Here is a 24,363-nt window from a genome sequence, read left to right as displayed (position 1 = left end):
TGTCCACACGGGCAGACACACGGGTGTGTGTCTAGACCATATGTGGCACACGGCCGAGTACATGGGTGTGTAGTTAGGCAGTGTGTCCCCTTCACCTAAATTTTGAGAAACATAATGCTTAGAATTGAGCACACGGGTAGAGACAAGGGCGTGTGTCTCAGCCATGTGTGTGCTACACGGCCTAGCACACGAGCGTGTGTCCTGGACATGTGAAACAAGCATTAAATTTCAAAATGAAATAATTGACCACATGGCCTAGCACATAGGTGTGTGGCATGGCCGTGTGCGCAAGTTATAGATTTACAAGGGTCGAATACATCCTGTAGCACGGGTGTGCCCGAAGGCCACACTAGTGTGTCCCTTGGACCACAAGGGCATGTGAGCCCTGTAACTTGGAAATAATTTTGAAATTTTCACGAAATTTCTAAGGGTTCTCGATTGAGTCTCAATTCGAATTTAATGTACATATTGGGCCTTGAGGGTCCATTTAAGGGACGCTATGAATGATTTCAAAAATGAATTGTAATTGACTTAAAATATCTGCAAATGTTTTGAAAAATTGTGGTAACGCTTTGTAACCCTGCTCCGATGACGAATTCGGGTTAGGGGTATTACAGGTGAACACACTTGCATTAAATCTAGCGAACCCCTTACCATATCCATTGGCGTATACTCTACTAGCGAGCTTCTTACTGATACTCTTTTGGAGAATCCTTAGCTCACCTAAATGTTGACGAATCCTTACTTGCAAGGCTAAAATTTCTAGGCTTGATCTCAAGATGTTACAATTCACCCCCACTTAATACATTTCGTCCCTAAAATATTCAGCTTCAAACAGTTGTGGGTTTTGTTGTTTCATCAATTCTTCTATTTCCCAAGTAGCTTTGCTCGGTCTTGTTGTTTCGCCATAACACTTTGACTAAAGGAATTTTCTTATTTCTTTGGACTTTCTCTTTGCGAGCAAATATCCTTACTGGTCTTCTTCATAATTGTAATCCTGTCACAATTCTACTCCATCTACTGCCACCACATGAGATAGGTTTTACAATACTTCCTTAGCATAGACAAATGGAATACATCATAGATCTCATCAAGTTTGCTAGGAAACCTGAGTTGATATGCTAGAGGATTGATTCTTTCTACCACTTCATAGGGACCAATAAACCTTGGGCTTAGCTTTCCTTCTTAGCTTTCCTTTACACCCAAACCTTAAACCTTTCTTCCATTGAGGTATCTTGAAAAACACATGCTAAGGTTCGGGCTTAGCTTTCCTTTCAAGTCAGCATAGGACTTCTCTTTTCCTGAAGAAGCCTGAAGGCTTTCATATATTAACTTTTCTTTGAGTTTAGTTTTGTGACCTAACTCAGGTTCAATAAATTGTTTATCATCCAACTTAGCCCAACACAGAGGTGTTTGACACCACCTTCCATACAGTGCTTCAAAGGGTGACACCTGAACACTTGCTTGGTAACTATTCTTATAGGCGAACTTTTCCAAAGGTAATAATGTTACCAAATTTCAGCGAACACGAAAACACTGCATCACTACATGTCTTCTAACACTTGTATCACTCTCTCAGATTTGGCATCTGTTTGGGGGTAATAAGCAGTACTGAAATTTAAGGTTAAACCCAATGTAACACCCCAAACTCGGCCTAGATGTTATGGCCGAATCTGGCGTGTCACATCAAGGTGTTTTTTCAAAAATTGATCTTTTCAGTGAGAATCCGCTACTGAATTTAAAACCTTTTAAAAGTTATTATTTAACAAAAGTTCTTGTCAAAACATTTACCAATTTGTTTGCCTTTGGTATATTACTTCATTTTAAACCGCAGAAGCATTTTGAAAACTTCGTTGTTGAAAGCTCGTGTTTTTTAGAAAATCGTGCTATTTTGAAAACCCGTGTTTTCATAGACTAGTAGTTTAGTATAAGAAATCAAAATCCAAATTAAAACTTAAAACCCACCAATGGCTTTATTACATAAATTAAAACCCAAAACAAAATCTAACTGCAAATAAAAGAAACAGAAGCAGTGGTGTGGCCATCTCCGAGTTCCTCGCAGCTCCAAACCATCTAAGCTTAGGGATTACTTGCACAGTTAGAAAAGGGGTGAGTTTACGAAAACTCAGTGTGTAATCCCAATATCAAACAAACAGTGAATAACACAAGATATTAATACGATGCGGGCCAAAGCCCTATCCAATATCGATCGATAAAGGTAAAATGTAACCCATCCCATAACCATCCAGCACACCACTTGTACCAACCAGCACACTTGTGGGGATATCAATCGACCCACCCAACCAGCACACCAATACGTAGCAAAGCTGCCAATAGTAATAATAACGCAGCATAGCTGCCAGGTAACAGTGAGTGTGGAAATGTAACACCCCGAATTTGGGCCTAGAAGTATTGGGCCTTGAGTGCGGGTCCGTAAGGAGGTTGTATGTAGGTATTTAATTGTGCAATGAAATAACCAATTAAATGTCTGCTTTGGTGGTTAATGGCCCTGAGAAGTGTTAGAGAAATCTTGGGTTCAAAAATGGGCTTTAGAAAAAATTTTAGTATTAAGAGAAAAAAAACCTAGATGCTTGCATGAGGGTTTTTAAATTATTGTGTTAAATAAATGACACAAGGAAGCTTGTAGTCTAGTGGTTGTGGCGTCATTAAGGTTGTATAGGAGCCTGGGTTCAAGCCTTGGCTCTTGCAATTTATTTTGGTTTTTTTTAAGGGAACCTAGACTTTGGCCTTTAGACCTTATAATTAATTGGGGATAAAATATGACACAAAAAGCCTTGTGGCTTAGTGGCAAGTAGCGTCTGGAGCATCGAGGGAGGCATGGGTTCAATCCCATGGCAAGCAAGGAGCATTTATTTTGCTAACAGGGGGCGGCAAGAGTTGGTGTTGAATTTAAACTCTGATGTTGGAGGGATCCCACATCGGGAAGCTAACGTAAGAGTGGTTGCGAAACTGACTTTAAATAGAGGGTACCATGAGGAGAGTAAAGGTACCTTTCTTGGCTGATCCCTTTCGCTGTATGGCGTGCTCGTTTGGGTTGGGCGTCGGCTAAGAGTGCTCGGAGCTTGGATTAACTCCAGTCACCAATCAGGTGTGTATTTCTCGCTACTCTAGTTGTAGGATGGCTACTTCAGGCCGCGATGGGCCGAAAGGGGTCATGTGGGCCCAATGGGCCTACGGGCCCAATTGGATAAGTTGTTTGATTGTGTAGTAAATATTAGACTAGGCTAGGTGAATCTCATATCTGTGGCTAGATTTGGGCTAAAAGGGCCACACGAGCGTGTGGGCCCATTTGGGTCGAGAATAGGCTTTAGGCCCATTCGTATTGTTATCCTTGTTTAGAATACTTTAGTTTACCAAATTACTGAAATACCCTCAAATTGTAAAATTACCAAAGTACCCTCAATTTATAGAATTACCGTTTTACCCTCGATTTACAGAATTACCGTTTTAACCTCGATTTATAGAATTACTGTTTTACCCTTGATTTACAGAATTACTGTTTTACCCTCGATTTACAAAATTACTAAAATACCCTCGGTTTACAAAATTACCAAAATACCCTCGATCAGTAAAATTACCAAAATACCTAGTTTGTAAAAATGCTAAAATACCCTTGGTTTGTAAAATTACTGAAATACCCTTAATTTGTAAAATTACCAAAATACCCCTAGTTTGTAAAATTACCAAAATACCACTGGTTTGTGAAATTACTGAAATACCCCCAATTTGTAAAATTACCAAAATACCCCTGATTTACAAAGTTACAGAAATACCCTTGACTTTCTAAAAATTATGAAAATACCATTGGTTTACAAAATTACTGAAATACCCTTGGTTTGTAGATTTACCAAAATACCCTTGTAGGATGAAATGACTAAAATACCCCTATTAGGTAAAAAGACCGTAAAGCCCCTGTAGGGTAAAGAGACCGTAAAGCCCCTGTAGGGTAAAGTGACTGTAATACCCCTGTATGGTAAAATGACGAATATGCCCTTATGTTCCGTATGACTGATGTGCTTAGGATTTACATATATTGATATTGGATTAGTTAAGTTTGAGTGATGTGGTGGTTATCGTGGCGATTGATTTTGGAAACGTTCAACTTCAACCCGTAATAGGTGTGTACTAACCCTCGTAATAGCTTAGATTAATATTTGCTGAGAAGCTGAAATGCTAAAATACCGGTATTTTGGGAACTTGTACTGTTGCGTTTGGGTAGATGCGATAAATACGATAAGATCAGTGTTTGGATCGATGGAACAGGTAAGAACTCAATTTTGTGGATGATGGTAAGTTAGGCCTCAATGGGCTGAAATTGGGCCTAATGGGCTTTCGGACCCATTTGGGTAGAATTGATAGAAAATGGAATTTGGAAAAGTTGCACGTTAACACAGTTAGTATTGTTGTAAAATTTGGGTTAAGTAGGCTAAATCAACATTAGTAGAGCCCATTAAGGGTTTTGGGCCCAAAAGCCCGAATTTGATAAAGTGGGTTAAAGATCATTGTTTAAACACTCAGAAATATTGATAATTGTAATGAACATGGAAAATCCTGATATTTGGTAAAATTATGAACATACCCTTATAATGTGAAAAATGACTGTTTTGCCCTTGTGGGCAAGTGACTGACTTGGACTGTGTGGTTGACGGATTGATTGTGAATATATGTTGGTGATATGAATGACTTGACTGTGATTGTTTATTCAAATATGGGCATGACATTCTGCATACATGACATGTTGCATTGGGTTGGGTTTTTATATGGATAGAGGAAGTGCAAAAGGACTTATGCCCCAGTTTATTGAAAAGGGCTTATGCCCTAGTTTACCGAAAAGGGCTTATGCCCCAGTTTATTAAAAAGGGCTTATGCCCCAGTTTACCGAAAAGGGCTTATGCCCCAGTTATTAAAAGAGGCTAGGCCTCTAGATATATGATAAAGCAGCTATGATGCCGTGGGTGTGTTGGTTGGGTGGGTGAATCATTCCCCACATGGTGTGTTGGTTGGTACGGTGAAGAGTAGCGGATGGTGGGTCGAGTAGTCTCCCAAATGGGCTTGCATACATCCATTGACATTACATGTGATATTGAAATGGGCCTAAGGGCCATACCGCTTTCTGATAAAGGCTTCGCCCAATGATATGATTTATGAAAAGGCTTCGCCCAAGGATATGATTTATGGAAAGGCTTCACCCGAAGAACTGATTAAATGAAAGGCTTCGCCCAAGATGTCGTCAAGACTAAATAGGGCTTTGGCCTAGATTGTACTTGACATCGTGTTTTCACTGCTTGTTTGTTATTGGGATTACACACTAAGTTTTTGTAAACTCACCCGCTTCTAACTGCAAGGGTAATCCCTAAGCTTAGATGGTTTGGAGCCGTGAGGGACTCGAGATGGCCACACCATCGCTTCTGCTTCTTTTAATTGCAATAAGTAGCCGATTTATTTCTTTATAAGTTTTATCTTATTAATATTATTGTTTGGTTTTGAGTTGTAATAAGTCCATTTTAATTATTTTTCTAGGATTATTTTATTTTTAATAACTTTAATCTGTTTGTTAATAAATGGGCTAGACTTAGGACGTGTTTTCAAAATGATAATTGTTTTCAAAATAACACCACGCCACGATTATCCGATTTATCAAAGATTTCAACTTAAATAAATTACAACTCGATTTAACCAAGTGTGGCAATGGTTATGGGCATGTCTAGGATTAGATCCATTAGAAGAGCTTGGTATTTAAGCAGCCTTCATGGCTCACCTCCTCTGTTATGGATTCCTACCTGGTGCCCAGCTCCCATTCACTTTGTTAGCTTAACAAAAGTCGGTCTTTAAAGCACTAAAATGAAACATGGGTTTTTAACTTCAATGTGGCACATCAGATTCGACCATAACGTTTGGGCCGGGTTTGGGGTGTTACATGCAAGCCACCAGTAAAAAATAAATGTGACAAAGTCACCAGTATAGTACTTCCTCCATATCATAAGCCTAACCCCATGCAAATGTCGTGTCATAAATAATACGTGCATGCAGTATGTCATACTCAAAACCAGTCATTAAAAAGTATTACGCACATTATTTAACCTACCACTAACGTTATGAAGGTTATATCATCAGTTAGGGGTAAAATAGTAATTATTACCCTTCAGGGGTGTTTCGGTCATTTAACAGATTTTAAAGTCTCGGTACAGATAACGACCTTATCGAAGGTCTACCGTCACCTTGGGCGACTTAGATAACTCATTCAGGTGAAACGGTGTAATGGCCCCCTGCCCAACATTTGGCCCAAGTGGGCCACAGGCTCGTGTGGCCCGTTAGCCTAATTCTAGCCATGGCTATGCGAATTCCATAGCCCAATCCAATATTTATCATCTTTCATGAAATTCTAATCCGCGTGGGCCCATGAGCCCATTGGGCCCACACGCCCCATTTCGGCCCACAACAGCCCAAGCCTGCGAGAGCGCTCGCGGTGGCCTCTACAGTCTGTCGCCCACGATTTGTGGCTAGATTAACCTTATGAGCGTCACAAGACTCGCAGGTCTCAAATGCCACATTTGACTTTTCGCTCTTGACTCTTGCGATTCACAATGACGCAGTGGTACTCACACACCCTTTTGGCTTTTGATTAGTAATAGAATGGTGTACGGTTACACACCTTTTTTGGAAAGATAAATGTCGAAGCCTGCGCACTCAACCTAAATCCAAAATAATGAACCTTAGTCAGTTCTCCAACGCTTGGGTTAACCCCCAACTATGTACTCACAAATTCCCAACAATATGCATTGCTTACCTTGCTAAGACCAATGGGGCTTAAACCACCATTATCCAACAATCATCCTTTTATAAACCACAATCTGCATTAACAACCCATTTATTTAGTAACTTCATAATATTTTACTAAAACCAAGTGCACCTCTTACTGAGACGTGAACTACAAACACAAAGCAAAAGCATTCGGCCCACCCCCTTGAGTAACGTCACAACCCTATAGCACCATTTGAACGTAAAAGTAACGTTAGATGAGCCTATCCTCACGACGGTCAAGAGGATTTGGCTCAAGAATACCCAAATCGAACATGGACACAAAAGGAGGCTTCTACTATTTGACCAGATAAAAGACTTAACTTTAATTAACAGAGGTTAAGAATCGGTTAGGCCTCTACCGCTTCGGTCACATAGGGAGAAAAGCAAGCGACTAACTTCAGGAGAGAAAGAAACAATGAAAAGCACGAAGGAGGAGTTGGGTTCGGTTTCTTTGACTTTAGAAGCAAGAGAAAAGATGTTCAAGAAAAGAAAATGAAAAAGGCTACCAATGTTCGGCTAAAGAGAATTTAGCAGGCTTGACTCAAAGACAAAAAGAGAAGAAATTGAAAAGAGGTAAGAGTCACAATCAATTCGGCACAAAAAGGGTAACACAAAATAAAACCAAAAGATGCAAAGAAGGATTCGGCATCTACTCCTAAACATCAATTGCTGAAAATGCCTAACCCAAAACCCCTTGGCCGAATTTTCACCCTCACACACACCCATTCGGCTACAACTCCTCCCCAATTCAAATTCCATGATAATCTCCACGATTTCCTCCCTTATCCCTCCTTGAAATCCTCTGCAATAACCCCTAAGACCAATTCAAACCCTTCATCCTCAGTGTCTGACTCCAACACTAACTCTTGCTGGCCCCTCCTAGCAAAAATAAATACTCCTTTCCTTGTCATGGGAATCGAACTCATGCCCTCCTCAGATGCTCCACACGCCACTTGCCTCTAAGCCACAAGGCTTCTTGTGTCATCAACCAACCACGATTATTTATAAGACACAAGTTCCAGTAACCAGGTTCATTTAAGAGCAAAAGAAAAATGCTGCAAAAATCGAAGCTTAACCCCTAGAACTCTTCAGAACCCCCAAACACACCCAAATCAACTAACCATTAAAGCAAACATGAAATTTGTGCTAAAATCAGCAAAATTGCGAACCCTAAATTTTTAGGGCGTTACAACTCTACCCCCTTAAAGAAATTTCGGCCCCGAAATTTACCTAGTCAAAATAAATAAGGGTATTGATGTCGCATCATCTTTTTTGATTCCCATGTGGCCTCCTCTGCACTGTGATTACGCCAAAGTACTTTGACCAGTGGAACAAACTTCTTTCTCAATACCTTAACATCACGCTCCAAGATCTGTACTGGTTCCTTCTCAATAGTTAAATCAAGCCTAACTTCAATTTCCTCAACTGGTACGACATGTGAGGGATCAGAATGGTACTGCCTAAGCATGGAAACATGAAACACGTCATGAATTCTTTCCAGCTCTAGAGGCAACTCAAGTTGATACACAACTGGTCCTACACGTTTAAGTACCCGGTAAGGTCTAATAAATTTAGGGCTCAGCTTGCCCTTCCGTCCAAGCCTCATAATTTTCTTCCAGGGTGATCACTTAAGAAAGACATAATCCCCTACAAAGTACTCAATCTCTCTACGTTTCAAGTCTGCATAGGACTTCTGCCTATCTAACGCTTATTTCAACCGATCTCGAATCAGTTTCACCATGTTTTCTGTATCAGCAATTAGCTCCGGCCCCAGAATTCGTCGTTTCCCCAGTTTAGTCCAACAAGTAGGTGTATGACACCTACGCCTATATAACGCTTCGTACGGTGCCATTCGAATACTGGACTAGTAGCTGTTGTTATACGCAAATTTCGCCAACGGCATATAATCCTCCCAGCTGCCCCTGAAATCCAATACACAACTTCTTAACATGTCTTCCAATATCTGTATTACTCTCTCAGACTGCCCATCCGTCTGAGGATGAAATGCAGTACTGAAATCCAGTCGTGTACCCAAAGCCTCGTGTAATTTCCTCCAGAACCGAGATGTGAACCTAGGATCTCTGTCAGATATGGTAGAAACCGGCACACCATGCAATATTACAATCTCAGCCACATACAACTTGTCTAACCTCTGCAATGATTAATCAGTGCGGACCGGTATAAAATGGGCAGACTTAGTCAGTCGGTCTACAATCACCCAAACTGAATCCTTCTTAGAAGGTGTCAAGGGTAAACCACTCAAAAAATCCATGGTCACCCTCTCCCACTTCCAGAGTGGAATCTTAACTTCATCGCAAAGAACCCGTAAGGTAACTAATGTTCACCTTAACTCGCCGACACGCCCAAAGACTTACTTACATAATCAGTAACTTCGCGTTTTAACCCAGGCCACCAATACAACTCACAAAGATCTTGATATAACTTGTTCCCACCAGGATGCATGGTATAGGGGCTACCATTCACCTCTTGTAGAATAGACTGCCTCATACTAGAATCATTCGGTATACACACTCTTCCACAGAAACATAACACCCCTTCCCCATTCAATCCAAAATCTGAAGTCTTACCATTTTCCACTTGCTGAAAACGAGGAACTAGCGACTCATCCAACAACTGTTTCCCTTTAATTTGATCAGTCCAAGTCAGTCTCACTTGTCGTTTAGCTAACAAGCTACCATCATCGCACAGGCTAAGACAAGTAAACATTGCTCTTAAATTAGAGACAACTCTGCGGCTCAGTGCGTCAGCTACCACATTGGCTTTGCTTGGGTGGTACTCAATTGAACAATCATAGTCTTTAAGCAACTCAATCCACCATCGTTGCTTAAGGTTCAACTCCTTCTGAGTAAGGAGATACTTGAGGCTTTTATGGTCCGTATAAATAATCATTCTTTCCCAATACAAATAATGCCTCCAAATTTTTAGTGCAAACGCTACCGCTGCCAATTCCAAATCATGAGTGGGATAATTTGCCTCGTGAGGTTTAAGCTGCCGCGACGCATAAGCAACCACCTTTCCTTCTTGCATCAACACACATTCCAAACCAACGTGTGACACATCACTATAAACATTAAATTCCTTCCCAGACTCTGGCTGTATCAAAACAGGAGACTCAGTTAAAACTTTCTTTAATTTCTCAAAACTTTCTTGCTGTTTATCGGACCAAACAAATGGCACCCCTTTTTGCAGTAATTTAGTCAAAGGTGCAGTTATCACTGAAAACCCTTCCACAAAACGTCTGTAATACCCCGCTCAACCCAGGAAACTTTGAATTTTAGATACAGTTTTTGGTAGTTTCCAACCCAATACACCTTCAGTTTTTCGAGGATCAACCCTAATCCCCTCAGCAGATACCACATGACCCAGAAATGTCATCTCTTGCAGCCAAAACTCACACTTGCTGAATTTTGCGTACAACTACTTCTGTCTCAAAATTTGAAGGACAATCCACAAGTGTTCATCATCTATGAACACTACTACGAAGTGATCCAGATAGGGTTGGAATACTCGATTCATCATGTCCATGAAAGCAGCTGGTGCATTTGTTAACCCAAACGGCATCACTAGGAACTTGTAATGACCATAACGAGTCCTAAACACTATCTTATACACATCAGCTTCTTTAACCTTTAACTGATGGTACGCAGATCGAAGATCTATTTTGGAAAACACAGCAGCTCCCCTTAACTGATCAAATAGATTATCAATCCTCAGCAATGGGTACTTATTCATGATGGTCAGCTTATACAGTTGACGATAGTCAATGCACATGCGTATGGACTCATCCTTCTTTTTCACAAACAATACTGGTGCTCCCCAAGGGGACACACTCGGTCGAATGAATCCTCGGTCTAACAACTCTTGAATCTGAGCCTTTAACTCCACTAGCTCCTTTGGTGCCATCCTATATGGGGCGATGGACACTGGAGCTGTTCCTGGTAGAAGCTCAATTCCGAATTCGACCTCACAGTCTGAAGGCAAGTTAGAAGCTCCTCTGGAAAAACATCCAAAAATTCCTTAACAGTTCTAACATCCTTAACAGAAAAACTTTTAGTCTCAAAATTACTAACATATGCCAGGAAAGCCTCACAACCCTTGCGAACTAGCTTCTCGGCTCTTAACACCGATATCACATTAGACAAATAATCTCTTCGCTTCTCTATTACAGCCACCTCCTTATTCTCTAAAGTCTTCAACACCAACCGCTTAGCAACACAATCCAGCTTCGCACGATGCTTCACTAGCCAATCCATGCCTAAAATAATATCAAATTCCCCGAATGGCAGTTCCATCAAATTCGTAGGAAATACGACCCCTTGAACTTCCAAGGGCACATTCTTGAATAACTTATCCACCCTAACCGATTGCCCTAGCGAACTCAACACCGTGATTTCACTAGCAGTGCTCTCAAACTGAATATTCAATTCTCAGACACAGTGCACTCAACATATGAATGCGTAGAGCCAATACCAATTAAAGCAACAAAGGGTGAATTATGGATCAAGAACATACCAGTTATAACATCAAGGGCATCACCATCCTCTCGGCGACGAGCAGCATAAACCAAGGCTGGTTGTCTTGCCTCAGTATTACCCGTGCCTCTACCCGGTGCTCCACGGCCCCATCCAAACCCAATTTCACCTCTGGCCTGTCTACGACCTCTCAGTGGTGTACCGATTCACAGTTACGTAGTGGTGTGAGTACACACCCTTTTGGCTTTTGATCAGTAATAGAGTGGTGTACGGTTACACACCTTATTTGGAAAGAAAGACGTCGAACCCTACGTGCTCAACCTAAATCCAAAACAATGAACCTTAGTCAGTTTTCCAATGCTTGGGTTAACCCCCAACTATATACTCACAAATTCCCAACAATATGCATCGCTTACCTTGCTAAGACCAATGGGGCTTAAAACAACCCTTATCCAATGATCACCCTTATATAAACCACAATCTGCATCAACAACCCATTTATTCAACAACTTCATAATATTTTACTAAAACCAAGTGCACCTTTTACCAAGACGTGAACTACAAACGTAAAACAAAAGCATTCGGCCCACCCCCTTGAGTAACGTCACAACCCCTTAGCACCATTTGAACGTAAAAGAAATGTTAGATGAGCTTATCCTCACGACGGTCAAGAGGATTTGGCTCAAGAATACCCAAATCGAACATGAACACAAAAGGAGCCTTCTACTATTCGGCCAGAGAAAACACTTACCTTCAATTAACAGAGATTAAGAATCGGTTAGGCCTCCACTGCTTAAGTCACACAGGGAGAGAAACAAGCGGCTAACTTCAGGAGAGAAAGAAACAATGAAAAAGATGAAGGAGGAGTTGGGTTTGGCTTCTTAGACTTTAGAAGAAAGAGAAAAGATGTTCAAGACAACAAAAGGAAAAAGGCTACCAATGTTCAGCGCTAAAGAGAATTCGGCAGGCTTGACTCAAAGACGAAAAGAAAAGAAATTGAGAAGAGGTAAGAGTCACAATAAATTCGGCACAAAAAGGGTAATACAAAAAACCAAAAGTTACAAAGAAGGATTCGGCACCTACTCCTAAACATCAATTGTCGAAAATTCCTAACCCAAAACCCCTTGGCCGAATTTGCACCCTCACACACACCCATTCGGCTACAACTCATCCCCAATTCAAATTCCATTATAATCTCCACGATTTCCTCCCTTTATCCCTCCTTGAAATCTTCTGCAACAACCTTTAAGACCAATTCAAACCCTTCATCCTGAGTGTCCGACGCCAACACTAACTCTTGTCGCCCCCTCCTAGCAAAGATAAATACTCATTTGCTTGTCATAGGATTCGAACTCATGCCCTCCTAAGATGCTCCACACGCTACTTGCCACTAAGCCACAAGGCTTCTTGTGTCATCAACCAACCACGATTATTTATAAGACACAAGTGCCCGTAACCAGGTTCATTTAAGAGCAAAACAAAAATGCTGCAAAAACCAAAACTTAACCCCCAAGACTCCTCAGACCCTTCAAACACACCTAAATCAACTAACCATTAAAGCAAACAGGAAATTTGTGCTAAAACCGGTAAAATTACAAACCCTAAATTTTTAGGGCATTACACCCAAAGCTCCTTGTGAACTTTTTCAAAATCTCAAAGTGAATAGAATTTGAAGTTATGGAAACTGGTAGGCTATGCAATCGTACTATCATAGCAACATCAGTTCTGCAAGCCTTTGCAAATAGTATCTCATACGAATTGGTAAAAACTTCACACTCTTGGTGATGTAATCTATAATCACCCAAATATTGTCCTTCTTGGTCGTAGTTAGAGACAAACCCAACAAAAAATCCATGGTAATCCTTTCCCACTACCATTCTAGAGCTTTGAGTGGCTGAAATAGTCCTGAAGGATACTGGTGCTTTGCTTTCACTTTCTAACAAGTTAAGCACTTCGCCACAAACTCTGTAACAGCTAACTTCAACTTAGGCCACCAATAAGTTCACAAAGGTCACAATACATCTTGTTACTACTTGGGTTCATCGTATAAGGACTATTGTGGATTTCACTGAGGATTATTTGTTGAAGCTATTCATCATTGGGTACGCAAATTTTTCCACAAAAACAAAGTACTCTATTATCATTTAGCACGAAGTCACCTTGTACTCCTTATTTAACTTGGCTAACCCTTTTCGTCAACTCTTCGTTTAAAGCTTGCTTTTCTTTAATTTGATGTAACAAAGTTGGCCTCACTTACAGTTCCACGAGAAATCCCCCATCACTTGTTGTACTCAGCTGTGCGAACAGAGCTCGTAGCTCATTCAATGACTTTTTACTTAGAGCATCGGCTACCACATTTGGTTTGCCAGAGTGATGCTTTATCATATAGTCATGATCTTTCAGTAACTCTATCTAGCTTCTTTGACGTAGATTCAGTTCATTTTATGTGAGTAGATAATTGAGACTTTTGTGGTCTACCTAAATTATACACCTTTCTTCATACAAGTAGTGTCACCAAATCTTAAGTGAAAACACCATTATTTCTAAATCCAAGTCATGGTTTGAATGGTTTTGTTCATACACCTTTAGTTGTCAAGAAGCATAAGCTACCACCTTCCCTTTCTGCATCAACACACATCCATATCTTGTGTGAAAGGCGTTGCTGTAAACCACAAACTCCTTATCTAGTTCTGGTTAAAGTAACACAGATGCTTTAGTGAGGATTAATTTAAGCTTGTTGAAGCTTTGCGAGCTCTATTCCATCCTGGTGAACTCCTTTATCTTTCAAAGCAAATTTGTTAAGGGTGCTACAATAGTGGAAAACCCCTTAACAAATATATGATAGTACCCTGCGAGTCCTAAACAGCTAAAAGTTTCATACTTTAGTTGTAACCCTTGGCAATCTCCACTCTATAATGGCTTTGATCTTCTTTTTGTCCATGTGAACCCCTTCAGCTGAAATGATGTGCCTAAAAAATGTTACTTCTTTTAGGCAAAACCCACACTTGTGTTACTTCGCAAACGACTACTTCTCTCGCAGAATCTACAACATAGTTCGTAGATGAGTGTCATGCTCTTCCTTAGTTCACGAATACACTATGACGTCATCAATAAATACTAATACACAACAATCTAGGTATTCATAGAGAACTATGTTCATTAGGTCCATGAAAGCAGCAAGTGCATTTTTTAACCCAAAGGGCATCACTAGAAACTCATAGTGCCAATTCCTCGTTCTAAATGTTGTCTTCAAAACATTTCACTCCTTCACCTTAATTTGGTAATAACCTAATCATAAAACGATCTTTGAAAACATAGTGGCACTCACACTGATCAAACAAGTCGTTGATTCTTAGCATGGGTACTTGTTTTTAGCAATTAACTTATTTAATTACCTATAGTTAATGCACATCCTCATGCTACAATCCTTCTTTTTCACAAACAACACTAGCCAACCCTAAGGTGATATGCTTGGTCGAATGGAACCTATATCAAGAAAGTCTTGAAGTTGTATCTTCAACTCCTTAAGTTCTTTGGGTGTCATACGATACGGTGTAATAAACACTGTCGAACTACCAAGATACAACTCAATGGTAAACTCCACTTTATGGTCTGGAGGTAACCCAGTTAACTCGTCAGGAAACACATCAAAAAAGTCTTGCACAGTTCGCATCTTGCGAACCCTTTTTCCCATATCCTACAAACCCATCACAAAAGCGAGATAGGCTTCGCAACTGATAACTCTTGAAAAGAGTTATATTTTTGCCCTCTATACTTCGTTAATTATTTGTACTTATGTAGATGTATATTCATTTTAGATATTATATTAGTATTTTTAGAACAGTGCATATGAAGCTTGGATTGTGTTTAAATGTTATCATGTTACTTTTACTTGTGGGTGGAAAGGATTTGTTTATGTTTGAATGGAAGGTGTAGAACAAGAAAAATAAATACAGGAGTGAATTTTTGTCATGAAAAAAAGGTTGGATGGATTCGTGCCACTCTCAGCCAGTTGTACTTGTATCAGAAAGAGCTACCTAAAAAATAGGGAAGAAAAATTGTTCGCTGAGAGGGGGATCTACCTTATAAAAAGTGAGGAAGATGTAAAAAAGAAAGGATGAAGAGAGAGAAAATAATCATTTCTCAGAGTTAGGATCTTGAGGTGGACATAGAGAGTAGCAGTAAAGGTTGAGCAGTTGAGAAAAACACGAGGGAGAAGAAGAAGACAGTCAGTCCAGTCTTTGCAAGACATTACACTATTAAAGATGAGGGCTAGATCGACAAAATCTTCCTGAAGTTCTTCCTTTATGTTCTTAAATTACTACTTTATGAAATTAATTTTTGAAGATGTTGAATGATATTTTGAAGTCTGATTTGATTAACCAACCCATAAGTTAAATCTTATCATGATTGGTTTACTAGATGATACTTTAATTTTCCATTAATTTTGAATCCTAGATCTAATCTATTTTACTATTTCATTCAATTTGTTCTTTCAAATTGTATGAATGCAGTCTTTTGACATAGATGAATGCACAATATGCTTACAAACATAATCTAATTCTGAAAAGGTTAGGTTAGTTGGACCATAATTAATTGATACAAGTGGGTGTTTGATAGAATGCCTATAGCAATCTCTAGACATAGAGCAACGCTCATATAGAATGAAGAGTAATCAATACTAGGAATGACATCTGAGGTCTATGGACATATATTTCCTTAGGTGAGGTATCCTTAGGTCTTGCTCTCAGAAGAAGCAGACCATTTTAAATCTATTCTGAGCAGTAAGTTGATTAAGAATTTGTCGAAGCATTATTAAGTTATAAGGGTAGATTCCTAGTAACCCTAGCCTTTTCATTCAACAGCGTAGACCCTCTCACTTTTATCTTGGAATATTTGCCATATCATATTTTTAAATTTTTTTTTGTTGCATTTCTATCATTTTTTTGCCTTAGCATAATTCACATACTTCATAATAGCAACTTAACAAAGTTAATCCTATTTGATCCCTGTGGAGACGATCTTACTTATCATTATATTACTTGATTTGACGTGTATAATTGCACACTTGCACATTATATTTACACGTAACAAGTTTTTGGTGTTGTTCTCGAGGATTACCAATTTGGTAAAATTTGGTGTTGTTACTGATTATCTAATTCCATTAGTTTAATCTAACTTAGTTGTCTTTAATTTTTCTAGGATTGGCATCAGTCTATGAGAAGAGGCATTCCTTCTAATGAAGAATATCCTCTTGACCCAAAGATTAAGAGAACTTTACGAAGAAGGAGAAGAGAATCGCGAGATATGGCTAGGATCAGAAATGATCCAGGTATGGAAGATCCATTGCATCTAATTGACCAGGATGTTAACATCCTTATTCCTCATGTGATAAATGACCAAGACGAGCCCATTCGTGAGCATGTAGTACCAATTCTTGAAGATTTGAACCCGAGGATAGTCGGACCAACCATTCAAGCTCAAAATTTTGAGTTTAAACCAGTAATGTTTCAAATGTTGGAAATGGTAGGACAATTTAGTCGGTTGCCTATTTAAGATCTGTGACTGCATTTAAGATTTTTCCTAGAAGTCTGTGACTCGTTCAGGCAAGAAGGTGTTCCTGAAGACGCCCTGCAACTTAAGCTATTTCCATATTCATTGAGAGATAGTGCCAGAGCGTGGTTGAATACTTTGTCATCAGGGATGGTGGCATCTTGGAATGATCTTTGCCAAAGCATTTTGCCATGATGTAATCTACCTAATATGAATTCCAAGCTTAGAACTGACAACACATCTTTTCAACAAACAGAGGATGGGACATTGTATGAAGCTTGGGAAAGATTAAAGGAATTGCTTCAGAAATGTTCGAAGCATGGATTCCAGCACTGAACATTGATAGAAATGTTTTATAGTGGGTTAAATGCACATACAAGGATGGTAGTTGATGCTTCTCGCAATGGTACCTTGTTGGATAAATCCTATAATGAAGCATTAGAAATTTTTAAAATGATAGCCAACAATGATTATCAATATCCTACCACGAGAGTTGGGGCAGGTAGGAGAGCTGCTAGCACAGTGGAAATTGATGCAATCACTTTGTTGACAACTCTAGTATCATCTTCAGCTAGCATGATAAAAATAATGAAGAGACCAGATGCAATTTAGGACATAAAATTAGCCGAACTATCGTGTATCTATTGGGGGGAAAATCATGTGTTTGATGAATTTCCATCAAACCCAACCTATGTGTATTACATGAACAATTTCAACCGTAATAATAATCTCTATTCCAACACCTACAATCTAGGGTGGAAGCAACACCCAAACTTTAGCTTGAATAATCAAGGAGTGGAAAAGTCCAACAATGTTATTAGATAGAATGTCACAAGTGCACCGCCAAGTTATAAACAATTGATGCTGCGATAGAATGTTTAACAAAATTTACCATCATCTTCTTCATCTATTGAAACCTTTCTAAAAGAATACATGGCCAAGAATGATGTCGTGATCTAGAGTCAAGCTGCATTCCTAAGAGCCTTGGAAAATCAAGATGGATAGATTGTCGATACTCTAAATTTGAGACCTTAAAGAGCATTTCCGAGTGATACTGAGAATGTGATATCATAAGAGAAGGAGCATTGTAAGGCCACCACTCTCAAAAGTGGTACTCAGCTGAATAAAGTTGTTAGAGATTCCATTGCCAAAATGGAACATTCGAGTCTCAATCAAGGACAAATTGCAGTACCATCTGAAAAGCAACCTACAATTGAAAAGGTCGAACAAAAGAACGTTACAGTAGAATCAAATCATGTGGTCAAACTGAATGCCATAAAAAAACAATATAAGTAATTTGAAAGAAGGTCATCGCCACCTTTTCCTCAACGATACTAGAATTCTAAGCAAGATTTTTAGTTCAAGAGATTTTTTGATGTCTTGAAACAACTCTATATCAACATATCATTGGTGGAAGCTTTGAAGAAAATGCCTAATTACCTAAAATTCATGAAGGATATATTTTCAAAGAAGCGACAATTGGGGGAATTTGAAATCATTACCCTCACTGAAAGGTGCACAATAATGTTGTTGAATAAATTGCCCCAAAAGTTGAAGGACCTAGGGAGTTTTATTATCCTTTGTTCAATATGAAATCATTATGTTGGTAAGAAATTATGTTATTTAGGAGCAAGTATAAATTTAATTCCTATGTCAATCTTTAGGAAACTAGGAATTGGGAAGGCAAGACCCACTATAGTCACACTGAACCTAGCTGATAGGTCATATAAGAGCCCATTTTTAGTGAAATTGACAAAGTAGTTTTAGGACCACAAATCTGATATAAAAATATTAATTTTTTATTATTTTAATGTCTATAGTATGTTAGTAGTGTAGTATAAAAATTTCATTAAGAATTTTTATCGTTTGCATGTTTAATTTGGAAAAAAGGACTAAATCGTTAAAGGTGCAAAACTGTAGTTCAATTAGATAAAGGCATTAAATTGCTATGAATTTTTAGTATGAGTGGCTTAAATGGTAATTAAACTATTTGATGAGTTAATGTATTTATGGACATCATTTTAATTATTTTAAATATTTATAATAAAGGCTAATTTAGTAAATAAACAAATACAACATAAATTAATTAAAAGAAAACTAAATGTCCATCTTCTCCAAATTCTTTCTCCACCAAAAATTAGAAGAAGGAGAAGCCATTTTAGGGTTCTTCCATTCGTCCATAGTCTATCTTTACATGTAAGTGTAATTTTTTCCTGTTTTTAATAATTTTTGTGTTTTTCAAGTCGTTGTAGCTTAATCTAGCTAGCCCAAGGACTAATTTGCAAAATTTTTAAAAGGTTAGGGTTTTTCCATGCATGTGATTTTTTATGTTTGATGGAAGAAAATGAATATTGAATGGACTAAATTTGATTATCTAGATCAAGTTAAACCTCGTACGAATCTAGATTGAGGGAAAGATAAAGTATCTGACTAGTTGATCCTATTTCATCGTTTTTGTGATTGATGTAGGTTCGTATGTTTAAATAGTGTTTTAATGTAATTGATTTAAATTCAATTATGTTATTCATCATATCATGTCACGAAGGAAATCCAATTATGTTATGAAAACTATCGAGCCCCATTTGAACCTTAGGAATATATAGGATATGAATGACATGTCATTAGGGTTACTATTTTCAAGTGTTGGTCTTGAATGTCCTACCGATGGCTAAGTTTCAACGTTTGTTGTAGATACTAATCAGCTTGTGTGAGGGGCATTGTGTAGCTACATTCTAACCATCAGCTTGTGTGAACAGACCCATTTATGGATTGAGTAAGCATCTATGTAAAGGATAAGGAAAGAAATAATTTCGACCATGTATTTAGCACACTTTGTGTGAGCTTCCCATGTATCTAATATTATTCTAAGTGGTTCAACGGGCATGAAAAAGGGAATAATGGTAAGTGTACAAAAAGCTACGTTAAGAATTCATGAAAAGGTATGAATTGTTGATGATCAAAGTATGAACACTCATGACTATGAAAAGTATGATTTAAATGATGCTATGTTCATGTACTATACCTTACCCTGTGATAATGTTCCTAAGTTATGTATTTAATCACTAACTTGTGTTGTTGATGATGCTTAGGCTTGTGCCAAGCTATGTTGGATTGATTCATGTCTATTTTATAATTATGCATTGAAATGGTAAGCTATGTTCATGATTCACGAACTTACTAAGCATTATGTGCTTACAACTTTTTTTTTCTTTCCTATGTTTTATAGTTTATCGGAAGCTCGATCAGTTTCAAAGCTCGTCGAAGACCTATGACACTGTCCAGCGACTATATCAGTAGATTTTGATGTTTTGGTCATAATTGTGTTTGATGAGATAGTTCGTATGTTTGTCTTGTAAATGTGGTATTATAGTTGGTGAACTTTTAGTATGTTGATGCTTTGATGGTTGGAGTTGAAATGGTCAAGTGAATGTATGTTTTGAATGACCAATTTGGTATGTTTGAATGTGATTTGGCATGTGGTCATTGTGGTAAGTTTAGTGTGGAAATAGGCTAGAAATGTATGAGTGACGAATGACTAAATTATGTATATGTTTAAGTATGCTTGGTTGTTGTGATTGATGTGCCTTTTAGGCTTACTAGTTGTATGAATAAATTGCTCATTAAATTGGCCTTATTATCCATGTTTTAGGCCTATTTTAAGACTTGATTGTATGTGCAAATGGCTTGTAGGGGTATGCTTGATTTGGGTGTAAGAAATGCCTTGAATTTGGCCTATTTCTTGTCCACGCGGCCTAAGACACGGACGTGTGTCTCAGTCATGTGTGCCACACGGCCATCCGACATAGTCCTATGTCCCCTGTAGGTTTCAAAGGGTTGCAAGTCAAGTAGTTACACGGCCTAGAACATGGCCTAGCACACGGGTGTGTGAGGTCATTACAGAGTTACACGTCCTGGCACACTAACGTGTGGCTTGGCCGTGTGACCCAAGCCAGAGAGCTACATGGTCACATACAAGGGTTGGGACACAGTTGTGTGTCCCTATTTTAATTGTTACACGGCCTAAATCACGGGCGTATGTCTCAGCTGTGTGAGGCACACAATCGTGCAAACCCTGTAATGTGAATTTTTCCAACTTTTTCCTTAAAGTTTCATATGTTCCCAATTTAGTCCCGAATTATTTCTAAAGTGTTTCTAAGGCCTCGAGGGATTGAATAAGAGACAATATCCATGTGGTTGAATGGATTTTGCTATGATTATTAAATGTTTAGAAATTAATAAATTTAAGATAAGTTCTTAGGGTAATGCTCTGTAACCCTATTCTGGCGACAAATAGGGTTAGGGGTGTTACATTTAGTGCGTAATAACACATTTTTAGTGATTCGAATAGTAGTTTCAAGACCACAAGTTTGATGTGAAAATGTTTATTTTATTCTTATTTTGGAGTTTACGGAATATTAGCAAGGTTGTATAAAACTTTTGTTAAGAAATTTTACCATTTGCATGCTTAATTTGGTAAAAAAGACTAAATTGAAAATGGTGCAAAATTTTAGTTCTACAAGTTAAAGGCACTAAATAGTTATGGAATGAAACAATTAAGGGATTTAAATGGTAGTTGTACCATTTATAAAGTTGGTGGACATTATTGGAATTGTATTAACTGATTCTAATTTTTTATAATAAGGTTATTAATGTAATTTAATAAACAAGTCCAAATTAAGTAAAAAAATTCCACTTTAATATTCATTCATCTTTTTTGCCAAAATTTTAAAGGAAGATAACAACAGTTTAGAGTTCTTGAGCATTCGGCCAAGTCTTCTTGTGCATGTAAGTATATTTTGATCCATTTTTAATGATTTTTCTGTTTTTGAAGTCGTTGTAGCTTAATCTAGCTAGCTTAGGGGCTAATTTGTAAAATTGTTAAAAGGCCAGGGTTTTTCCATGAATGTATTCATGTGGTTTTTTATGTTTGATGGAAGAAAATGAATCATTGTTGATAGATAAACAACTTTTGTAAAGTGAATTTTGTTAAGAATGTCAAATAGGGATTTATTTGTAAAATGTGTAAAATGCATGGTGAAAATTGTGTAATAATGAATTGTATGAGTTAATATGGACCTATATGAAATTCGGCTAGCTTGGGTGGGGATGAAATTGCATGAATTTTAAATTACGAGCTTAGGACTAAATTGTAATAAAATCAAAACAGTCGGGGCAAAATGTAAATTTGCAAAAATATGGTGGATTGAATTGAATTGAATGGTTATTAAATAGATTTTATTTATTTATTTATTTAGATCAAGATAGACCTCGTACAGTTTTAGATCGAGGTAAAAAAAGCTTTGGATTAGTCAACTTCGTTTCTACACCTTTATCGTCGAGGTAAGTTTGTGTAATTTTGTAATGTTTTAATGTTATCTTTTAAGCTATATGTAAATTATGGATTGTTATGTAAATGATCGATGCAAATCCAAGGATGTTATGACGTCTATTGGGCTACGTTTGAATTTTAGGAATTCGTAGGATACAAATGACATGTCATCAGGGTTTACATGTTTCGGGTGCTAGTCTTGAATGTCTTACCGATGGCTGAAGTCTAGTATGTGTTGCGGATACTCCATAGCTTGTGTGAGTAGCATTGCGTCGCTTACATTCCAACCCCATGTGAGCAGGCCTTTTTCACAGCTCGTGTGAGCAACTATGTGCGTGATAGAAAAGATTACGATTACATGATTAGCACACTTCGTGTGAGCTGTCTCGTGTGTCCAATGATATTCTAACAGTTCAACAGTCATGAATTTGAAAGGATATGGAAAATGTTTAATATGAACTGAGACATGTATGTATGAAATACATTGAATGATGAGCTACATGGAAAACATGTTATGTTATGATGGATGGTAAATCCAATTCAATTATACTCAAATATAGTGGTTATCCATGTTAAATTCATATAAATTATGTTCAAGCATGCTAACATGTTTGTGTTGGTGCTTAGGCTTGTGTCAAAATAAAGGTTGGATTATGCCATGTTAAATTTTGATGTTATAAAATGAAATGGTAAGTTGTGTTTCATGTTATACGAACTTACTAAGCATTATATGTTTACATAGTCTCCTTTCCCATGTTTTATAGATAAACGAAAGCTCGTTCGGTTTGGAAGCTCGTTAAAGACCTATCACACTATCTTGCTACTATTTCAATAGATTTTGATGTTTTGAATCATGGTTATAATGCCATGTATATGTGAATTATGTTTGATGATCTAGTCGTTATATTTGGCATGTAAATATGTGGTTACATAGTTGATGACATTTTGGCATTTTGGTGCTTTGATGGCTAATGTTGAAATGGTCAAGTGAATGTATGTTTGAAAAGACCAATTTTGGTATGTTTAGATGTGGTTTGGCATATGGTCAATTGTGCTATGTCTTGGTATGAAAATAGGCAGTTGTATATGGTTGATTCATGGATAAGTATGTTATGTTTAGGTTGATTTGGTGATTTGTGTTTGAGGTGCCCTTTGGCATATTGGTTGTTTGGATAGATGGAATAATGATTTAGTCATTGTTAACCATGTTTTATGTATGTTTTAATTGCTTGATGATATGTGCAAATGGCTTGAGGGTGTGAGTTTGTTTAGGGTGATGGGAATGGCTTGAAATTGGCCTATTTCTTGTTCACATGGCCAAAGACACAAGTATGTGTCTCAACCGTGTGTGACACATGGCCATGCAACATGACCCTGTGTCCCTTGTAGGTTTCAAAGGGTTGAAAGTTAAGCAGTTACACAGCCTAGCACACAACATGGCACATGGGCTTGTGAGGCCATTTCAAGAGTTACACAGTCTGGCACACAAGTGTGTAGCTTAGCCATGTGACCCAAGTCAGAGAGTTACACAGGCACGAACATGGGCTAGGACACAGCTGTGTGTCCCTATTTAGAATGTCTACATGGCCTGAGACATGGGCATGTGTCTCAACCGTGTGAGTCACACGGTCATGTTACCCCTGCAGTGTGAAATTTTCTATCTTTTTCTTAAAAATTCTAAATGTTTCTAATTTAGTCCCGAATCATTTCTAAAGTGTTTCTAAGGCCTTGAAATCATGAATAAGGGAAAATAAGCATGTGTTTGAATGAATTATTCCATGATTTATGAAATGTTTGGAAATTGATATTTTAAGTTAAATTTTTTCGGTAATACTCTGTAACCCTATTGTGGCGACGGAGACGGGTTAAGGGTGTTCCACAGTGGTATTAGAGCAATGGTTTAGTCGATTCTCAGACTGAACGTAGCGTGTACGAGTCTAGTAATACATATCATTATATAACTTGTGGTAGTGTGATAACTCCTAACTCGTTTTGAATTATGCTTCCATATAGAAATGATATCCAACTGAGCTGACCCCGATGAAGTTGAAAGTAAAGTGCAAGCCTCTGTTCACGGAGCAGTGTGGAGTGGCACTAGGCCCAGATTAGAGGGCTGTGGAGGAGAGGCTAAGGAAGCCTTCTTCTAAATGATGAATAAATGGTTTA

The 24,363-nt window shown here is 38.2% G+C and overlaps 1 non-coding gene across 1 annotated transcript; it reads right to left on the bottom strand.

Annotated features, from left to right (window-relative positions):
• Positions 1-17,087: 17,087 nt before the first annotated feature.
• On the bottom strand, positions 17,088-17,194 carry LOC128287153 (small nucleolar RNA R71). Its single transcript, XR_008277849.1, has one exon. It is a non-coding gene; the product is annotated as a small nucleolar RNA R71 (small nucleolar RNA).
• Between the last annotated feature and the right edge of the window lie 7,169 nt (positions 17,195-24,363).

Source organism: Gossypium arboreum, chromosome 13 (genome assembly GCF_025698485.1).
Source record: "Gossypium arboreum isolate Shixiya-1 chromosome 13, ASM2569848v2, whole genome shotgun sequence".
Taxonomy (NCBI): Eukaryota; Viridiplantae; Streptophyta; class Magnoliopsida; order Malvales; family Malvaceae; genus Gossypium; species Gossypium arboreum.
The sequence above is the reverse complement of the archived record's forward strand: the minus strand, read 5'-3'. Positions and strand labels throughout refer to the sequence as shown.